Source organism: Diuraphis noxia, unplaced genomic scaffold (genome assembly GCF_037042655.1).
Source record: "Diuraphis noxia isolate RWA-SAM2 unplaced genomic scaffold, SU_Dnox_SAM2 contig0003, whole genome shotgun sequence".
NCBI lineage: Eukaryota > Metazoa > Arthropoda > Insecta > Hemiptera > Aphididae > Diuraphis > Diuraphis noxia.
Genome location: NW_028301713.1, coordinates 47,081,394 through 47,101,716, shown reverse-complemented (window position 1 = coordinate 47,101,716; position 20,323 = coordinate 47,081,394). Strand labels below are relative to the sequence as shown.

At 25.3% G+C, this 20,323-nt stretch overlaps 1 protein-coding gene across 3 annotated transcripts in view; it reads left to right on the top strand.

Moving 5' to 3' along the window:
* Positions 1-298: 298 nt before the first annotated feature.
* The window catches only part of LOC107169036 (extracellular serine/threonine protein CG31145), a 74,930-nt gene continuing 54,905 nt past the window's right edge, over positions 299-20,323 (top strand). For 2 of the 3 annotated variants that reach the window (XM_089222251.1, XM_089222252.1), the window contains exon 1: positions 299-886. The gene's annotated coding sequence lies outside the window, so the exon portion shown is untranslated. The remainder of the gene's footprint in view (positions 887-20,323) is intronic. The other variant, XM_089222253.1, reaches the window with a different exon arrangement.

Genomic DNA, 20,323 nt, shown 5'->3' with positions numbered 1-20,323 from the left:
AGTCCTTAATACGGTCCTAATGTTATTATGTTATATATTGCGATAACCGTCTCAATATACCTAATAATAACAACCGTACTATTATTATAATAATATACAACGTCGCGTTATTACGAGTAGCGCGGCGCAAGTCACTATTTTCCCTACTCGCGAACAGGATGACTACCGTACGTTACGCCGTCACCGCCGCCGCCGACACCGCCGAGACACGCGGAGACCGAAACAAACGAACACGCGTTCGCCACCGGGTCGTGTTTGTTACACGCACGGCATCAGTCGCCGACCGCTTACCGTTCAAGATAGTGGCGGTGCTCGCCAACGATTGAGATTGTGTCCGCTGAAGTGCGCGGTGACTGCGTACCAGAAACAGCTCTGCAGCTGCAGTGTTCGCATTCGATTATTGCACATAATAAACTGCAACAATAATATTATTATAAACTGACGTACACTGTCTTCGTTTCAACGGCCGCATAACACTCGTAATAATAATTCATAATATCGATGTACCATGCCCAAGCCTGTACCGCGACTTACCATGTTTCTCCTAAACGCGTAAGGGCCGTCGTCGTTTTTTGGTCCATCGAAGACTCACCGCCGTCGGTGACGCGTCTTTATTATTATTGTTACGATACATGTTTATTGTCGATTTTTCGATTTTTCGACGGTAGCAAAAATCAATTACACAACAAGACGAAAATAAACAAAACTGTATAGATATCAACAGGTGTATCAACTTGTCGTTCTGCGTCAAAAAAGCTTGTCGTCAACGCTGCGGCAGCTTTCAACGAAAAATAATAGATTATTATACCCAGCGGAACGCTGTTTACGTGTGTGTACACGGACAGATATATAATCATAAATCCACTTCCGTCTGCCACTGCTGCAGGTAATTAATAAAACAATAACATTATGCTATATTGTAAACGTGAAATTTTTTAAAAGCAACACACATATTATACTATACAGAAAACAAATATTCACCAAGTTTCTTCACTTACATAATGTTTGCCATTAATATTGCATTTATTTAGATTTGGATTTTCGAAATTTCAAATACGTCTTCTTGACCATATATTTTAAAGTTTGCTTTTAGAAAGTGTCCTGAAATCGTACAATTTTCATTGTATCAAATGACTACCACTTTTTTTTTACTAGGTATACATTTTTAATCACATGCAAATCCCATTTGAAACTTTAAATTTACTTAAATGAAAATTCAAACGATTAGGTTCTGACTTATTACATTTTATGTATTAAGGAATAAGGAAAGTTGTTCATGATAATACATTTAAAATATATAGGAATTTGATTATTTGATGGCTACCCAAGTACCCACATTAAAAGTTAAATATTTTCAATTCAATTCTAATACAATTCCTATTCAGAATATATTTTGTCCAAAGATCACTAAATTCAAAATTTTAGCCAGAAAATGTTTTAAATAATAAGTTATGTATTAATAAACAAATGAATTTTCTTATATAACTTGAGCAATCCAAAATTGTATAGGTAAATAGGTTTTACTATACTTTTTAACAGAATATCTTCGAATACGATGAAACAAAAATTAAAGGTACCTATTTATTTCAATATATCAACATTTTAAAATTTAAAAAAAAATCTTAATTACCTATAATAAATATATTAGGCATATTTATTTTATATAGCATGTAAAACTATTATTAAGGATTAAAAGACTCTTTCGATTTTTAAATATGATATTAAGATGTATCAAGATTTTCAGAAAAAATCATGTGGTTAACAGTTTTTAGCAAAAAAGGGTGGTTCTCATTTAAAAAAAAAAATAAGTTGTATTGTCTCGGTAAACGCCTTTGTGGTATAAACATTTCAAGATTTTACATATAAAATAAAATATATCTTTGGGTTTTAAGTCTGTATTTAAAATATTTAAAAATTCAATGCTCAGAATTTGTATAAATGCAACATTAAAGTAAAATATGGAGAGTGAGCATTATTAGTAAATTACATTACTTATAATATGAACATTTTTCCGGTCGTTATATAATATAGTTTAATAGTGTGTAATATTGAAAATTAAAAATAAACAAAACGGTGTAGTTCATTTTGGAGAATATTAAATTATATTATAATCCGTTTTCAATAGTTGTTGATGTAAATGTTTGAAAAAATTGTTTATTATTTCATCGAATGTAAATAATTTTAATTATTAACTGATATTTTATTAAAATCTATCGTTGACAACTTGTTATAACATCATATAAATCTATAATCAGGAGTTGATTTATGAAAAACATATGATACATATTTTAAACAGAAAACTAGATTGAACAAAAACAACATAAGTATAATACACTTGAATTTAATGATAAACAAAATAGGTACAGTTAATTTAACTATTTGATTTAAGCCGTCAGAAGATTTTTAATATAAAATATTTGTGTTCAATCATTAGACACTCATTGTTTTTTATTGTATTATCATTTATCACCATTAAAAATTTTAATACAATTAATCATATAATTAACAGAATATTAAAAATACTATTTTATATTTAAATTAAAAACTATAAATAAATTATAATAATTGTAAAAATGTGTGTCGACTATTTAAACTATATATAGAACATAATTCAATATTAAGATTGATAATTGTCTAATGTCGATTTATATTTGTAATGTTTATAAGTATATTTTATAATTAATCAAAAGTCGAAAAAATCAATCGCGAAAACAAATAACTAGGTAAGATTTACCTATATATGATTATTGGCGGTAATATGATATTATAATATAATACTTTAATACTAAGATTTTAAATATTTAAAACTATCGTTTTAAGATAAGATTGAATGAAATATAAATTAATAAAGGTATAAGAAGCTAAATAGGCAGTTTGTACAATTTGATTTAATATATTTTAATAAATTTATTTGAATCCAACATGAATATTTTTATCTAAAATTAAATGTTATTAAAACCAATTGTGTTTGTTCTAGAAAATACGTATAATGTAATTTTTAGGATTTAGAATTTAGGGTCAACAAAGATTAGCATAACACGAAGTTGTTCATAAAATTTTGTCATGTCCAGAAACGATACATAATTGAATATAGAATATAAATATGTATAAAACTTGCTTAAATATATTAAATATAAATATTGGTTCATAATAAACTAAATTGATGTAATATTTTAACCTCAATTGACATTTTGTTGATAGGAAATTTAAAATATTGTTCTAAAATCATAGTGGTTCCAAAAATTATATATTGTCTAAATATTTAAGGTAATATTATTTTAATTAGTGGTATCATTATTTTAATTAGAGCAATATCAAAAAATATATTGTCATTATGAAGAAAGCAGTGAAATTAAAATATACTAGCACCGTTGACTACCAATTAAAAATGCTCAGCAATTTACATTTTTTTAAATATGATGCTTGTGTGTACATTCAATGTTTAATTTCAAAAGTCTTATACCTACATTTGAAGGTGACTTCTATTTAATATGTATAAAATACGTCAGTACCTATGTCACAAACAGAAATCAGAAAAATATTGAACTAATTTTTATGAATCGAGCAATGTTATCAAAATTCATTGAACATGTGTATTAAATTATTGTTATTTTTTATGTTAAATTAAAATTGATAAATTCGTGTTGTGAATCTCATAAGACTTAAAATTTCCCAACCTAAAAGACCATAAATATTTGTTTAGTTATTTATTTTTCAAGGTGATAGGGGCCCACGAGATCACAATTTTCAATACTTATTTAATACAATATATAGTAATATATAGAACATTATATCTACGAACAATTTAGGAATTAATCCTTCACATATTATATTAGAGTTTATTTCTTGTAATATTTACTTATGTATATTATATCCTATAATATTTTTTTAATACTTAAAATGCAAATAATTAAATTTTAAAATAAAACATTTTTTTTTCTGTACGCTCATAATAGTCGTACATCTTACTAAAATAATATGCTTAAATATAAGTAAACTCAATTGCACAAATTCGTCACGCTTATAGAAAAACTGTACAATATAATATTATTTCACACATATACTTTTTGAGTTATAACAGCTTGAAATACCCGAGCGATAAGATTAATGAAGAGAAAAAGACCGAAAACAGCTTAAAGATCCACCGTTTACCAATAGGTAGTACCTTCTTATCTATATGTTTCAACAGATTTGATAATAAAAAAATGCATCTAAGGATTAAGATAAAAAATTATAGAAAAAAGAACACCTCACAGTCTCACACAAATTATTACTTACACCTTACACACAGTAATATATTATAATAAATATAATATAATATATTATGGATATAATACACATTTATTTATAAAGTAATAGATGATAGGTACCTATATAATTATCTAAGTATATATTATTATTTCAAAATAAACATTTTTTATATTAATTATTTGTTTAAAGTAATACCTAATTAAAAAGTACCTAAAATTAATATGGTCACTTGATATATTTCCATCAGGATGATTTATATCTAATAAGAACATAAGATATAAGAATAAAATTATTGATTGAATCGTAAAATATTTGTTTGGAATTTTTAAAGCAATTTTTAAAGCAATTTATATATTTTTAATTTTTAAATTACAGTTATTTAATAATTTTTGAATACTCACTTAATGATGGATAGGTGATAATAATTTATAAATAAATAAAACACGGATAGTGCTTTTTAAATTACAGAAAATAATTATGTGTATAAATAATTAAAATAAAAAATAAAAATTCAAAAATATTATAAATATCATATCTTTAGGTAATAATAAATAAATCAACAACCAAAATTAATAGCAAGTACCTATAGGTACCATTTAATAAATGAATGAAAATAAATATATTAATTGCTAAAGTTTGTAATGTGAAGAATAAATTATCACCCTTATGGCCTTATGGTATATTTTTTAATATTAAAAATGTTTTAAATTTTATTTAATATTGTGTGGACCGTGGGTATGTTTGAATTTAAATTTAACGATAAAAATTTTACATAAATGTTGCTATTTATCTACTGAAACTACTGAGAAAATACAAATAAAACCTTTTAGGCACTGTTCAAAACATAGATCAATAATATTAAATATCTAATCTGATGGTGTTGTATGATATTTTTGTAGCTTTTCAATAGAAAATATTGTAAAACTAATAGATCCAGGATCCTTCAATCAGCTTAGGATTCTAAAATAAATTGTGTAAGACATATGGAATGGCAAAAAAATATAGTTAAACAAATATTAAAATATACAATTATTATGTAATGACTTATGAGCATTGCATTTGATTTACACAGTGCATTAAACATTTTAGGTTTTGTATTTGAATTATTGTGTGTATTTTACGAAAATGTTTATTATAAATTTCAAAATATGCATTATGGTAAAATTAAAATCAAGGTTAAGCAAAATACCCAATGAACAGTATAACAATAGTATGTAATAATAAATAAAATATAGATTAGGTTTTTCCGGCTATGAGTAAAATATGAATTCAGATAAATTTAATAGTAAATGTGTTATTTTATCGCAGTAAAGTTTCTTTAGCTACTTATTATTAAAGGTATGCCATTTAAGACGAGGTCGTCAATAACATGATCTAGTTAGTTGACATTCTAGAATATATTGTTTAAAATGTTGATATAATTAAAAGTGACTAAAAATATATAAAAATATGTAGTTAACGAATATCCATATATGTGGGTAATTAGATCATAATCTAGAAAAGTCTAATTTAAATATTTGATACAAATATTAAACAAATTAGAACAATGCTATATTTTAAAACACTAACATTACAAAATTACATTGTCGGTAATGTGGTTCAGTATAATGGACATTTATATTGTTTTTTATGTTTAATGTTCTGACCACCTCTGATTCGCATCAACTGGAGAATGGAAATAATAACGAATATTACAACTCGTTGTCATTATCTAAATCGAGATTATTATTATTATCAACCCATTCATTGTAGGTAACTACTGAAATATGTTGTGTATGATGTACAAGAAAATAAAACATTAAAACAGTCAACAATAGACATTTCTTCGGTAAAACTTCACGCGCACTTTGATATCTGTCGTTAAAAAATGAACAACAATACATTTAAGTTTGCTTTAAAATCTGCGTCGCTAGATCCTAAGCGTGTGATGATTTATGTTCGATTTTGGTACAAATCCAAATTCACATTATAAAATTTAGGGTTGGGCCACCTCTGCCGCTTAGTGGGAGAACTATGCGAGTAAAGAAAAAAGTAGAAACAAACAAACAAGAAAATTGTTATTTTTGTTGTGGAATTTAGACATGTCCGTGTGTACAATAACACTATTAGGACAATGTCGATTATATTTTCGTGGGCCGTGAAGTCCACTACAATTGACAAAAAGAAGAAAAAATGGAAAAGAAAAATCGTTGTGTAATCATCACAGTGCATCAGTCACCAGACACTATGTATAGAAATGTGGTTTTTTACTCATACATTGTAGATAACGGTCTAAATGTTAATTGATTTTACGTTACTTAAATATTATTATAACATCGCATTGTACGATTGCCTACACAGACGCATTTGACGTGTGCGAGGACCCTTTTCTGTTAACAGTCTATTATCGTCGCAGATTTCTGTCATTGAAGCGACGGAGAAAGTAGGACGTATCTCGTGTACAACACAGTAGTTGTTTGGAGAATAACGTGATAAAAATTGGAAAATAATTTGCTCCGAAAACATCAATTAAAAATGTGAGTTTTAAATGTGTAACGTATCAAAAACCGCATAAAAACACTTGACAAAAATGATTGAGTTATTGGAATATAGTAAACAGTTAATATTGTTATACCTATGTACCTATAGATTAATATAATATGTATGTATATATTTAAAATTAATTCTGTGCAGCTATTATTTATTATTATTTAGGGCGTACGGTATATATAATGTACATAATATAATATAATATTAGTATATGCACGCAAACACGCAAATATATCTAAAATCTACACAAAAATACAGTTAAATAACATATCGATGGTTTTTTTTTCATTTGAATATTTAAATACGTTAAAAAAGTGTCATTAGATTTTTACGATCACAAACGTAAATAAGTGTTAACGCAATCTTAACATGAAAAAAAGGTTAGATGACCACAAGTAAAAAAAAAAAAATACATACGTAATTATGTTAATATCATTGAGATTGAAATGTTTTTCAGTACATACTATTATACATTGAGACTACGGATTATGTTCATCGATTTATTTAATTGACATGACATAACAATGCGAACCATTTAAATATCACATAATACTACAGTACGTCATCAGAAATTTAATGCAATTCAACTAAAAATATACAATATATTATATTTGCATTGAAGTATCGGAACGGATGTTGGTAAAATTTTAACTCGGAAATTCATATTTAAATTTCTGATGAAACTCATTCATAAATGTGAAGTTGTTCAATGTTCGTATCGCAACAATATCTATTATTCATATTATATAAGATTATTATTTTGATCGTTGATAATGAATAAAAAACTAATAAATATGATAACTTGAATTGTATGACTTGTGTTAAGCCGGATGTTAGTATTTACCATATTATCTATTATCTTTTTAGTTAGTTGAGGTGGCATGTGGAATAATCAGAAATTATTTTATGAATCAATATTTAAAATGCAATGCAGTGCATTTATATTTAAATATTACATGGTTGAACATTTTATTATACTAAATTATGTTAATATGATAAATCGTATACCTATTTAAAAATTCTTTAGATTTTCCAAAGATAGTAAACATTTAACCTATTCAGAAAATGTATAGTATATTTATATTGTATACTTTAAATTTTAATGTACTGAATAACTACCAAACAGTTATAAGGAGGGGAGGAAGAGGGCTTAAAATTGATACAGATTTTATTTATTTTACACAGTATTTCCACATCAGTTGCAATATTTCGGCATAAAATGCGAAACAATAATAAAATACACTATACTTAAGATTTATGGCAGTACGGCCCTATCTTTACCCTTAATGCTTTAAAACGTGACGAAACTTAAAGTGTTCAATATTCGATATGATAATAAATATGAATATGTTAAAATGTTTCATGATCGATCTGAACCTCAAAGCCCTCAAAATAAATACGGGAAAATAATAAAAATATGTTAATTTTAATATTTGAATTACGCATAGCGACTATTTAATAAGAGAAGTTACGAGTCAAAATATTAAAAATGTTATTATTGTACCTCAGAATGGCCAGACCTTGTAACCTGTGAAAAAATGCTGAGTTAACTTAATTATTTAAGTACTTTGTGTCTTAGGTAGTTAGGTGCCTACTATATATTTGTACCTAAACATTATTTACATAACTTAAGTGTAATAGGTAGGTAGTGTAAGTCCTGTCCGTTACTTATTTGTTGAATTTTAATTTAGTAAAAATAAAATGAAAAGTTTTCGAAAAAAAATTGTTTGACAATATTATAACGAGTGGCAAATTAAGATGAAAAAAAATTCACTGAAAATAATATAGTAGGTATAGTATAATTGTATAAAATCGGTTGAATGTTGATGTGTAGAAAAATAAACCATAGTCTATTTTTGTCATGTTTAACAATTATAAAGGTATATTTTATAACAATATAATATTGTATGCGTAATTTATATATTTACCACGTGAAATTATGATTTTACAAAGCTTACCTAGCGAAGGAACCATCGTAAATAAAAACTTAGTTTGTGTGTTGTATTTATACCCACGTTTGTAGTAGCAATGTCGTTTTTAATTAATTTCTGCTATTGACTTACACGTAGGGCATAATATTATTATTAGCAGAGGTTTATTGACTTTTTTAAGATAATTTAAAACAATAAAACTAATCTCTTTTTTTATTTATAACATTTTTTTATTTAAATTAATTTGATTAAAAAAAATTATATTGGTAAGAAATATTTATTAATATATGTATATAAATATTTCCTATTTTAAAAACATAACATATAACTTATAAGTGCTGACATTCTTAGTACTTTTTAGATCTTATATAATATGTTAATATGCTTATATGACTATATCACGGCTCTAATAATTATAACTAGGATTTGAATTGCAATGCATTTGAATCTATTTTTTGGAATGTTTTACACGATGCTTTCCAAACTAATAAACAAATGTGTTTCAAGTACTCCATGTTATATTCACAAAATCTTGGTTGACTTTTTTTTGCATTTTATCGGATTTTATATTTTTGTGTCAATCTTGATGTTTTTAATGATTTTTTTTAATTGTTTTCCTATTTATCATATTATCATGACTAAAAATTGATTTAATTGAAATATAAACATATTACTACGTAGTACGTAGTACTTACCTATAATATAAATAATTTTCGTCATTTATTTAAATTCCAATAATCAAATATTAAAGAGATATTATCATTGTACAATGTAATACAAATGTAATTTGTTGAATTAAGTTTTTATTCCATATTTATATTTATAAACGTACTTAATACGACTTAATACGACTTAATACATAATTATGCATGTTTAATTAATTTGTTGAAAGCGATTTTTTTCTTATATTCTTATGTCATTTTTGAGTTTGATGATTTTTATGTGATTTATATTGAGCAGGTCATAAATTTATTTTTAGAAAAGTCATAGGAACTTTTTAGTGCAAAATATATTACCTATATTGTGTAGTTTAACATACATAATAAAATGCTAAACGGGAAATTACGTAGGATGATTTTATTATTTATTATTATTATGATACTTATATATTATTTTAGATAGATATTTTGTTAAATGTTTTTATATTTTTTGAATATATACAGGATGTCCCACAGAGATCTGACATTCTGACAAATGAAATAACTTTTGTTCTAATCAATATTTTGAAAAAATTTCTTTTAAATATGATTCATAGACACTTGCGCTTCATTTTTAGAATACATTTTTTATTTTTTAATACTGAAAATAAAAATCTTAAAAATTGATAAAATTTTTTTTCGAAATATTCAATATAGCCCATTTGTAAATCTGATTTTTAGAAAAATGTATACAGTAAAAACACTTATTTAAGTCAAATGGCTGATTTTTTACAATTTTTTTAAATATCAATATTTTCGTTAAGTAAATTACAATCTAGTTTATGTTAGAAACCTTGTAATTTCAAATAATAATAAAGTTTTTTAAAAATATTTCATAAGAACATTTTTAAATAAGTGCATGTTAAAATCTAATTATTTTTTTTATTGTATTTATTTTAATAATATGTGATGTATAAACTATAAATTACTATAATTTACCTAACGAAAATATTGATATTTAAAAAAATTGTAAAAAATAAGCCTTTTGACTTAAATAAGTGTTTTTACCATATACATTTTTCTGAAAATCAAATTTACAAATTGGTTATATTGAATATTTCGAAAAAAAAATTTATCAATTCTTAAGTTTTTTATTTTTAGTATTAAAAATAAAAAAATAAAAAATGTATTTTAAAAATGTAGTGCAAGTGTCTATGGATTATATTTAAAAGAAATTTAAAAAAAATATTGATTAGAACAAAAGTTATTTCATTTGTCAGAATGTCAGATCTCTTTGGGACACTCTGTATAACATGGTTATTCTTTGTTTAATTTTTTAACTTCGTGACTTGTAGAAAATTTATAAATATACAATATAGATTCCGTTATATATTATTATTATGAACGAATAGTTATCATGGTAGGTTTTTTTGTGATCATTGTTTCTTAGTGAGTATAATGTTATTTCTAGTGTAATTTTTTTGTGATACTCAATATTTTCCTCTTCGAATATCATTTTTATGAGAGAATCAACACGGTTTTGAATGGAATATAAAAACCAGCTTAGATGGAACTTTAAAATGGGCAGTAAATTAAATTCCTACGAAAAACTTTGTATGGCACATTATCCCTATGGGATTACATATTTAGTTATTTTTAAGATTAGATTTTTGAATAAATTGTAATTAGTAAGTATATGCGTTTTAATTATGTAATAAATGGATCTGTTAATATTTAAAGAAAAATTCAACTAAGTTTTAATTTATTGCATTAAAGTAATTAAATAAGAATATAACATTATTTCATACATAATATTATATGACGTAATAAATACATATTTAATATTATATATTTTTATTTTTATTTCAATCTAGGTTTTAAAGTTAGTATGGGCAGTTATAATAAACAAACTATATTTACTTGAAATGTATAAAATTTAAATTATAACCAAGTTATTTAAACAGCCGTAATATTTAAAATAAAATAACTCATGTATTTACTTTGTTTAATACTTTTTTTAAGGTGTAAGGTATTGGTATGATGACTAATCAATAACGAATTTAATCATTTATTCTACTATATATAGGAAGCCTTATAAATTTTTTTTTGTAAATCTAGTATACCCTAGTAAGTTTATTCTGATATATTATATAATTACTCATAGGTATATGAAAAAGAATTTAAGAATGTGCTTACAATATTATTTCTTTCCGTTTTTAAGTTAAAAATAATTAAATAAAAACTAGAAATTCGTGGAATTAATAAAATAGTGTAGATAGGTATAGTCTTATACAATACCTATATTATAGTATTGTTGCTTAATAAATTATAGTTGTTAATTTTTTTAAATGTATTTTTTGGATCAAATACCAGACACAACACTTTTGAATTATGTAAATAAATAATTTATCGTAATGATTAATCATATCAGATAATATAGGTAAATGGCACCAGATTATATCCTGAATAGTGATAGGCAATGATGAATAAAAACAATTTATTAGAAACATTATTAAAATAAAACGCTATTTACTTTTACAGTTGTGAATAATAAATAAGTACGTAACAAATTTAAGATTAAAATGTGGCATAATATGTTTGTTGTTAATATTTTTGTATTTTTATCTATAGTCGTAGAAAAGTTGTTTGCTTGAATGTTTGATAAAATTGCAATGACGTTATTTGTTATTTATGTGTGCAACAAGATAAAGGTGGGCGAGTTTTTTACTTAATGGACTCCGGTGTCCTCCAAGTAAATGTCCCGGCATTGTAACTATAAATAAAAAGTTTTAAGTAAACTATAATGCATATTAAAATTATTACATGCTAAATAATTCACAGAATGCAGTTGTGTCTAAAATACAATATAGCTGTTTAAAGCATATGTATGCGTGGTCGATCTCCTAAACATCATGAGTATTGGTGACTATGTACAATTATTATTCTGTTATGACTTATGAGTTATTAGGATATCTAGTTGGAAACAGTCTTCTGCGTTTATTAGTGTTTTTCAAAAATGCTCGAACATAATGCATGATGTTTTAGTGTTATACGTACGTACACATTTGTGGTATCAAGTAGGCAATATTTATTGGTACACTGCTGTATGATATACTATATGCACAGAGCACAGCACGAGGATGGTTTATGGATTCCGAACTCGATAGACGACTGTGTAGGCAGTGTCTTGGTAGAAAGGAGTGCTTATATTATGAGCTTACTAAAACTAATTTAAGCTTCTACGAAAATTCACGTTAGTTAAGCATTATTATTTTATTATAGCTTGTAATATTGTAACGATTCATTATTATTTCAAAATTAATTGTAAATTAGTTTCTATTTTAGTTATACAATTTCGAGTCAATTCTAAGTTCTTGTATATTTAGTATATACCTATTTACCTATTAAAAAAATTTAACATATTTTTGATTATTTGTTATTATAAAAGTATTAGCTATGTACCTACTTATATTCAATTAATATAATTTTATTGACATTTATTTTTTTATGTATTATTGGATATTGCTAATCAGTGATGCAAATCTGTTTGCCTATTTAACTTTTTAACTGTAAGATTTATTTAAAAATAATTTAAGTGTTTCCAATCTAAAATCCACTAAATCACCGCATATGACTTTATACTATTCCGTCAGATGCATCCAATTTGAGACCATTAACAAGGGTCATAATATTATCATCGGCTTAGAATAATAATACCTACGTTATTGGCCCGTTCGGTTTCCTTTAATATTGTATAACAATAAATTAAAATTAGTGTATAGGTAGATGCTTAGTCTGTACCCTGAGCGATTGCGATATTATTGATTAAAGCCATTTCATTAATTCTTATTATTATATAAGTAATTGTTTAATGTCTGCTTAACTTTGTAGTTTGTACGTATATTATATATTTAATTGTATTAGTCGAAAATCACACGCGCTGCTATGAACGCTCTAATAATATAATGTCCCGCAAACATTGTTAAATCCATAGACACCGTTTATATTATGTTTTAAGGTGTACTGCGGTTAAATCAAATCGTGTTTACTTGTTGCCCGGGAACGTGTATATTATAATATATAATATCTATAATAGAATAATAACATAATATATATATATTGCTATAATAATACTATAACAGCATAATATGTTTTATCTATCGTAACAATACGAATACGATGTGCATATAATATAATATAATAGATCTAAATATAGTCTACAATTTATTCTATAGAGGTATTTTTCCTCGTCGATTACTCTACGCTTTTACCCAAATCGGAAAGCGGCGATTCCTACTTCCAATGTTATAGAGTGTGGTCTGTGCCTTTTCGACGTTGTCTATATACGACTATATACCTAATATCTATATCGTTGAGAACATTACGACCCACCCTATATCTGTATGTTTTTTGTTTATTTTCCTACAAGCAGGATTACATCTGAAAATCGACCGAGAGTAATCGATTTGTCACGACATACCGGTCAAAATTCGATTGCGCTCATCTGCCCGGTATTGAACACATTTTTAACGTGTTCTTTTTCTCATAAAAACTCAAAAATAATTACATTTTGACATCTACTTCATGTTTAATTATCAATCTGTTGAAGCAAAACTTTGAATAATTTCCAGTATGTGATCAAGTAAGGTAGTAAAATATTTAAAAAAAAATCAAAAAAATCTTATAGGTAGTATAATATTTATTAATTTGTATTCTTACTAGTTACGAATAAGCCGAAAGTGTAACCGGGTTAATAATGATATCTTTTAGAATACCTTCTATTTCATTGTGTTTTGTTTTGACCGTTTTGAGTATTCAACAATTCAACATGCAGTTTTCATGCTAGGAAAAATTGTATTTATTATTCTTACTCGATATGAACGATAGATATCGTATGGCTCGTATACAAATTACTTTGTGTGAAATAATGATGTGATAGAATTGAATTTCATATAAATTAAAATTACCAGAGTATTTATAAAACGTATTTAAATTTAAATAGAAATTTGTGTGGTTGGTCGAGTATCGTTCGGCGTCGATGACTCCTAGATGGGCGTTCATCCGGATTTTTGTCCCCCATAACATACGTGTTCCAACATTACTAATCGTAACCCGCAATACACTCAAAGGCCCGCGTAGGCAAGGGTAAAAGATTACCTAATTATTATATTATTAACATTTAAAAATGTACGAGAAAATGATATTAAAAATTTGATGGAATTATATTGTTTATAAATTATTATTTAGATCAGTTGTTCATTATAGGTTCAAGTTTTTTTTCCAAAATTCATAAAAAATATAAACACGGAATTGTATGATACTTGACTGGCCGTTTACTAAAGTAGAAGGATATTTTTTTGGAAATTTATTTTAAATTCTCGAAAAATTGTATTTTTGATACCTATTAATAAGTATAAATCATTGTTTGAAATAATTGCTGAACATGATTATCCAATGAGGTAGTATTGCCATTGTTATTATTAAATATTAATACCAATACTTTTATTGTGTTAGGTATAAATGAAATTTATTGAGAAGAAGAGATAATAATATTATCTTATATCATTTGATACATATAAATAATATAATAGGTATTAGTTGATTTAATTTTTATTAATCATTAATGTGTGATAAATAATGTGTTTAATGCAATAATACATAAATAATACAAATCGTATCGAAGCGATTTAAGCGTATTAGCTAGAATTATAAGATATCTAACCATTCAAGTATGTTGTTATTTTATATTTTTTGTATAACTTATAAAGAAATTAATTGCAAATAAAACAATAAAATAATTAAGTGGTATATACATACTTGAAATTTTTTTAGATATTTATTATTCTCGAATAGTTACAACTTGGTATGATTTAAAAATCAAAATCAATTACTTGGTTTATTAAATTAAGTGCCTCTCTAAAAGATATTGAATATTTGATATTAACTTGGAAATAAACATCTGATAAATTATTTAAAAATAAAGTTTGAATAAAGATTATTATTTTAATGTCTTATTGAGATTTCTTTTATTATTTTCTTGCACTGAAATTAGTAATGATTAATAAGTATTTTCACATGATAGGTATCATGTTACAATGTATGTTTAGTTCATTTAGTTTTATTTAGTTATACTGACATTTTAGAAAAATATCACGAAATACCTAAATAATTTATACATAAAAATAATAATTACATTTCATAGATATTCCTAAGTATCAAAAATATTGATATTACATGAATAATAGAATACTAGAAGAAGACTATAGATAAAAAAAAAGTGTTCTTCTGGTTCTATAAGTTATAGGTAATAATAATTAGAGTCTCGTACATCCGTTACATCGCTTTCTCATCATAATCATTTCAATCGAAACGTAATACATTGGAATAAAAAAAATATTATATCTGAAACGTTTAGAGGTGATGGTACTTATATTTTATTCTCGTTAAAAAATAACCATTAAAATGAAATAATAACCCAATGTTAAAGTTATTGTCTAAATAATTACATTACATTCATATTTGAATAATTTTTTGCTAGTTATACTTATAATTATAATAACTACTAAATCATGAAAGATGTTTTCATAGAAATCATAATATTAATTTACACAATATCGAATTTTACTTTTTGGCGTAAATATTCTATCAGCATAATTAATTACTAGGTTAGGTAATCCAGGATTTTTTATGAGCCTAATCGAGAAGATATTATATTGTATCGTCATCACATCTTATATTATTGACATATATTTAAATATCAAATTATAAATTGTGATTATTATAGTATTAATATATAGGTTAGTAAAATAAAAAAATTAAAATTTGCAATTAATTATCAAAAAAGCATAACTATATCTTTTAAGAATGAGTGTGCTCCCCCAAGTTGAGTTCGGTGCACCATTGTTATGGATAGGTAGGTATAGTAGGTTAGATTTTTGAGTAGTAAATTCTATATTAGTTATCATAAATGGTGGATATAGACAGAGTATAATATGTATAATAGGTATTAAATTATAATATAGTACCTAGCATAATATTTCTATATAAAAAAATCCGTTGTATATTCTTTGAATTTATCTATTTTTGTTTGATTATGTGTGCAATTTACTTTCGAAATTTAAAGAAGCCGGTACTTTCAGAATGGGATTTTAGATATATTATCTATATAGGTATACACACGTAGGCATATAAATTATTACATAGGTAGTGCATAAAACCCATCTATATTGTATATGACGTATGATATCAGACATTTTTAACGTAATTCATTGAATTAACAAAGGGAGGTTATATTTAAAAATTTGTATTTTTTTTTATGTGATATGAAGAATTTGTAATATTTTTGTAACGCGAATAATCTAATAAATTATAATGAATTAGCCTAAACAAGTAGATCACATGACAATATAATAATATAAAATACGCATACGGCAATGTAGTTATATTAAAACAGATGTTTGTAATTACGTGTTAATAATATATAATTTTTACGTGTAAAACGCTTTCAATTTATCTCGTATTTTTATGATTATTATACCTATCCGACCGGATCAACGCAGCAACAAGTGAGTCTCGCGTGCCGATGATCTGTGGTCGATTTCTCGCGGCCAATTATTACTAGGTACTATCGTAATTATGATTTATTATTATTACTAACCATACCCAACTATAACTGCTATACTATATACATAGATAATATATACTATAATATATATTATCTATGACTATATTATACTATAAGTATATAAGGATAATATTATAGCCTTATAGGACGTATTATTATTATTATCATTGTTATTATTAGGTATTATAATAATATATTGTATCCGTTCCGAGTTGGTGCGTGTTGTTTCGGCAGACCACCGCCGACACACGTCTCACCGTGCGTAACAGCGCAACACCGCGCCGCCGTTTAGTCGCCCGTTTATTATTACAATATTAAGAGCAATTTGTCGGTCTCCCCGCGCGAGTAATAAATAATTGTGTGTGTGTGTGTGTGTGTGTGTGTGTGTGTGTGTGTGTGTGTGTGTGTGTGTGTATTATAGTATATTATTGTGAAGTGTAATAATAATAATAAAAAATATATTAACTATATAAATATGTATTGTTATATATAACGGTACGGCGCACGGCAAACGAATCCACGACGGCATGGCCAGGAAAATCTGCAGTAGACGTATTTCGGTGGCAATGCTGTCGCGAAACGCTCTTGTTTTCTATTATATTTAATATATAGGTGTATAGAGGCTTCCATTGAAATTAAATAATGAACTGCTACGCGTTGTCGTTGAATAAATTCAAACATTTCATTATTATTATTATTATTATTATTATGAGTTATTAAACTTAACATGGCATATACATGGGAGCGTACGGTACTTGACGAATAAAACGATAATTTCTAATTCAAACGATGGTTATAAATTATAAAGTTATAACTATATCCATGTAACACGAGGCTGAAATACAGACAAATAAAGATGAGATATTTGTTTTATAAGACGCTTTATGTTACCGTAGGGTTTGTCATAAATATTGAAAATAAAATATTGGTTTTGTCGATATTGGTCGTAAATGGTTTGCTATTATTAAAATGTATATTATTATGTTAGGTATCTATAATGCTACTTTATAATCGAACAATTGTTTTGTTATTGTATAGTTTTTTTTTTTTTACGAGATACACAAAACACGAATTTTTGCTTCCTGATAGTAAACTTTTTATGTGACAAATGTATACAAACACCAATAAAAAAAGTTTTCTTATGATATAATAGCTAATGTATAATATACCTATTGTATAAAATTGTTAAACAATCGTGCTGCGTTTTATACATTTCTTGCGGTCGAGATTGCGTTCAAGCCATGCACCACAAACACGCGTATAATTTTGTCTATCTGCCCTATCTATTTTACTCGCGTAACATAAACCTATCGAATGCAACATTTAAATATTTGTGTAGATTGTTTTGAAACAGAAAGTATTTCAGCTATAGTGCCGACCGATTGTCAACTGGAGCAAGTAGTTGAAATTAATTTTAACGAAATATTATAATGATTGTTTTTAAATTCTTACGCTGATTTCCACGTGAGAAAAAACGATTTTGTTCATGATAATAATAATATTGTGGTAATATAATTATAATTTATGTTGTACCTATTTATTCTAATTTCGAGTAAACATAAATAAGTAGCCATCAAGTTTTATTTTTTTTAAACTGTATTACTAAGTGTCTAAGCTTATAACGATTTGAGTACTTTTTTTAAGTTTTTATACATTACAAGCACGTAAATGTAAATTAATTTTTGGAAAAATGATTAGCTTAAAGTATAATGGTGCTTACAAAACTCTTCAAAAATTGAAAAAACTTCTTTGGTTTATTAAATAATAGTAGAGCAACCGTCATATTTGATTTATCATGTTATTGGGCGTTTTCTGTGAGTACGGACAGAATGATCGAAATTTGTCCATGACTTCTACGATGTAACAAAATGAATATTGGATCATTTTTCTGGTGGTAGAATTAATAAATCAGTTCATTGAAAATGACATTTTATATAAAGAAAATGAATTGTTGTTGATTATTTTGGTGTTACAAATATTTGCGAGGAAAGTATATATAGAGTAATATAACAAAAAAATTTTAACAACGATTTGCAATATATGAACGAACCAAATATTATAGTACATCATATTTCATTTGACACGTGAGCATTTTCCGAACAAAATTATACTGATGTACGAACCTACCTACTTGTTACTATTACATATTTATTACATTAACATTGACACGTTGAAAGCAAATCCGCTTTTATTTAGAAGCCTCTGATTAAAAACACACATTTTTGGTAAACGTTAAAAAGTACTATCAAAAATAGCTTTTGGCTAAATGTAATATAGTTATATGTCACAAATAAATGCAACTATGAACAGCATAAACACATTTTTTATAGTAAAATTTAAAATATCACATAAATAACTAATACATTATTAAACAGTTGTTTACTTATCTATACATATTTATAAAGAAATACTTATTAAGTAGTATTTCATAAAGCTTTATACTATTTTTTATATCTACTCAAACATTTTCAAGACTATTTTTTTTGTTAACAATAATCATTACAGATGACATTATGTTTCTTTTTAGACACTCAGATTAAGTTTAAATTGTGATATTTATATTTGATTTAAAGAATACTTTATTTTTCAATAACAAAATAATATACACTGCAGTCTGCAATTTATTTTAAAATGTAAGACAATAATGTAATATTACTAACCGAATATTGCTACTTTAAAAGTCTTTTTGATATTAACTATTGTTATTTTAAACTATTATCTTATATTTCAAGGAAAATTAATTATTTATTTTATTTTAATTGTAATCTAAATTGTACAGCATGCAAAATGAATACATATTAAACTGAATATTTAAGTTTTTACATTTTTAAATTATTTTTAAGGTGTATTAACAGTCGATGATTATATTATATCAATTATAGTTACATTGCATTTAGGTACATTAAACTACGTTAATTTATTAATATTTTGTACATTTATTTACTTATGTTATATTATTGAACAGATAACGGGTTCAGCTTCGTTGATGAAATTTATTACCCACCTTAAAAGATATCTCGAGTTTAGGTGCGAGTAGGTATATCTTATATAGAATTGTCTGTATTCTCTGTTTGATATAGATTTAATTGTATTAGTGTCGTTCGAGAATTATGCGTTTTAAACTTAAAAACAAATAGTTATAAAATTTTAACTCCATGTTCAATAATAATTGTGATTCGAATAAGATAATAATTTCTATGGTGAAAATATTATTATTTAAATAAAAATGAGATTTTATCGTATCATTTAAATATTTTGTTGCATCTGTAATAAAGTTATATATTTATTAAAATGGCCAGTAATAAAAAGATGTTAGGTATCTTTTATTCAGTTTTCAAATACTATTGTAT